The sequence below is a fragment of the Oryctolagus cuniculus genome, chromosome X (genome assembly GCF_051225735.1).
Source record: "Oryctolagus cuniculus isolate XC-2025 breed Fujian yellow rabbit chromosome X, ASM5122573v1, whole genome shotgun sequence".
NCBI lineage: Eukaryota > Metazoa > Chordata > Mammalia > Lagomorpha > Leporidae > Oryctolagus > Oryctolagus cuniculus.
The window spans coordinates 99588857-99592742 of NC_142888.1; positions in this window are offsets into that span (position 1 = coordinate 99588857).

A 3886-nucleotide genomic window follows, 5' to 3' on the forward strand; every position below is an offset into this window, starting at 1 on the left:
TCACTCCTTTTTCTGTCTCCTGGGAGACAGGTTTTAGGATTATGTACCTTCTCCCAAACTTACACAACTGCACCGGCTGCTAAGTCCCCCTTCCCTTTCCCCTAGAGCAGTGCATGGCTAGATTTCAAAGTTGGAAGCACATTCTCTTCTCTCCCTGCCTCCTGTGGGAGAAGTTTCAAAGTTAGGCACCTTTTCACAATCTTGTGGAGCCATTCAAACTGCCATAAATCATGCTCCTTTTCCTTAGGGCAATGCACTGAGATGCTAGTGGTTTAGGTACAATTTCCAGTTCTTTCCATTCTTCTGGTAAAATATATATCTCAAGGTTGTATACTTTCTCTGAATCCCACACAGCCATGCAAGCAGCTTAGAGTCACCTACCCCCTTTCCCCAGGTAACTGCACTGGAATATCATGACATTGTGTGAAAGCTTCACTTCTCTCTTTTCAGTGTTGTGCATTTTTTCTGGATCCTGCAGAGTTATATAGGCTGCTGAGAGCCCTTCCCTTTTGTATTTGTTCATAACTGCCAACAGGCGTTCTAACTATGCCAATTAACTCAGTGCTCTGAGTGAGGGGAGGTGGAAATAGGTCTTTCAGGAAGGGTTGCAAAAGCTCAAGAATATCAAATGCATGCTTCACTCAGTCTTTCCCTGAAGGAGAAACCACAGGCTGAATGAATCTCTCCTCAGTGCTGATCTCTAACAGCTTGCAGGATGCACTGACAACCTAACAGTGAAACTGCTCTTCTCATGCATTTAATAGTGACATTTCTAAGTTTTAGGCTTACCTGAGGCATAGTAATTTAACTGGGTTATAGTATTTTCTTAAAGATATTTTGGCCCATATATCATTGTTTAATCAATGTTTCTATGAGTAGACAAGTACTGGGACTTCCCATACTGCCATCTTGTTGGCAATAATACCCAGAATATATTTAGGCAATAACAGTGGTGATCGTTGTCTTCTTCTAATTTTGGTCTTTAAGACAAAACAATTCTCCTTCATTATAAGATGGTAGGATTCATATACGTATGCATATATTTAAGTGTGTATACATATAATATACATGTGTATTTTAACAAATATATATCTATTATTTTGTCAAAGATATTTTTCCTTTAAACATCTTTCTTTTGTCTTTATCTCTTCCTCAACCTGTCCCTTGATTTTCTTCATTCTACTCATGAACAGATTTTTAGTTCTTATTCACTGACTCTTTGGAATTTATTGAAGCAAATGTATTTACCCTTATTTATACTTAATATTGTGAATTATGTTTATATATTTCTTAATATTGAGCAATTTTTGCATTTCTATAATGCAAAAGAACACATCTGGTTTGGTGAATTATCCCTGTACCACAATTTAGGATTATATTTCCTATTGTTTTATTCATGATTTCTGCATCAATATTTATATTGCAAATTTCTCTGCTTTTTAAATCAATGTTGTGCAGATGTGGGTGGCAATTAAAGCATATTTCAGATGGCTTTTATTAATTTTATCTGTTCTCCTACAGTTTAATTGCATTGAAATTCTGTGTCCCTTGAAATTTTTACAGAATTCACTTATGAAATCAATGCACTTAAATTGTGGGTGAAAGACATACAAGCTCTGAGAAAATCAAAGCAGACCAGTTGACATAGAAACAATTAAGTTGTGGAACCCTTCTTCAGATAATCATTTTTGTGAGAATAAGGTTTACAATTGAAACCATCTATTTCACTCTAGTTTTCAAGTTTCCATTTGAAAGACACATGTTTATAAAATTTATGGTTTTAGTATGATGGTCATTATAGCTAGTTATGCCTTGTATATTTTGTTTTCTGGTTTTAATTTTAAGTCATTTATTTATTGGGACACAATGCAATAACAAAATCCATAGTCTCTGACCTCATAGAGCTTGAATCCTAAATGTGAAATTAAAAAAGCACAGCTTGGGGGTGGGCATTGCAGCACAGTGGGTTAAGCCACTGCCTATGATGCTGCTATCCCATATCAGAGTCCCAGCTGCCCTGCTGCTTATCCAGCTCCCTGCTAATTTGCCTGGGAAGGAAGTGGAAAATAGCCCAAGTATGTAGTGTGGCCAGTTTGGGAATCAACAAGCAGATGGAAAATCATTCTCTGTCTCCTCGCTCTATCACTCTGCCTTAAAAAAAAATCTTTAAAGAAAAGCACAACCATGTAGAAAGATTTAAACCAGTATATAAAATGATGGATGTGTTAATTTACTTCACTATAATCTTTTTACTTTCAATATGTAGAATGTTGTGTATCTTAGATTGGCACAATGAAATTTATTTTTAAAAGATAAAAATTTAAGGATTATGTGTAAACACAAAAAATAAGCTAGTATAAGAGAAGATACTATTTAGATAAGATGGCATTGGAAAACATCCTTGAGGAACTAACAAAAAAAAGATAAATATAATGCAGGAGATAAGCATATGGAAATAAGGGGAAGAAAAGAGTTCTGGGAGAAAAATCATATAAAATTTTAAAAGTATTTTGTCATCCTTGAGAAATTGGGGGAAGGTTCATGTGTGAGGAAGAAATGAACTTGGGAAATATGGCATAAAATAAGTTTGAAGATTTGAGACAACAGGGATATTATTAAGGATTTTCTGAGTCAATGAAACAACTTTGAATTTTATAGTCTATAAAATGGGAAAAAATTAAGGGATTTTAATCAGAGGACTGACATACTTATGTTCCAATTTAGGTTTGAAAAGGACTACCTCCTGTTGCTGTATAAAAGATATTTGGGGGCTTTTGAAATAGTGCAAACAGGAAAATCTGATGGGAGGCTTTTATGTTAGCCCATATGAGATTTATGATAAGGATATAAAGAAAGAAGGGTATAGAACAGGTAAAGAGAGAGAAACCGATTTAAGAAATAACTTGGAGATAAAATTTATAGGACTCACTAATGGGATAGGTGTGGCAGATAAGGGAGAAGGTAAAACTAAGGGTGACACCTAAGTTGCTGGCTTGACATACTGGAGATTGTTTTTGAATATAGCAACATGGAAAAACTATAGTGGACTTTTAGGATAGTATTGGGGAAAAAATGCAAGGTGTTACATTTTAGGAATATTAAGACTGAGATGTTAATGTGATACAAATGAGGTTGTAAAATGGGTAGTTGATTATGTCAGTGTGTATCAAGGGAGATGTCTAATTAAAATCTAAGTTTGTACGTTACCAGAATATCATCTATAATAATTTCTGCGTTCATAATATTTTTCATTCAGTGATTTCAATGTGTTTTATTATGCTTTTAGTGACCATTTTGAAATATGTATTTATTATGCTTTGTTATCATTGCATATTTCTAAAATATGTCCATCACCAAGAAAGAAACTCTGTACCTATTATTCATTACCTTCTCTCCTTCCCTAACAAGCACTAGTCTAATTTTTGGTCCTACAGATCTGTATTTTCTGGACAATTCATGTAAATATAACCATATGTTATGTTACCTTTTGTGACTGATTTATTTTACTCAGCATGTTTTATTCTGTATTGTAATTATTTAGCATATTTTTGAGGTTCACACACATTGATCATATTCCATTATATGGATATATTACATTTTGTTCATTCTTTCATGAGTTGATGGATATTTTGGGTGTTTTCCACTTTTTGGCTATCATTAATAATGCTGTTAATAGTAGTGTGTATAAGTTTTTGTTTGAATACGTGTTTTCAATTTTGGGGGGTATATGCCTAGAAGTGGAATTGCTGATTCATATGGCTGTACTTTGTCACCACCATGCTGTTTTGATTATTGTAGCTTTTCATTAAGTTCTTAAATCTGGAAGAGTGATCCTTCAATTTTCTTCATTCTTGATTATTTTGGCTATTAGGACTCCTTTTAGTAT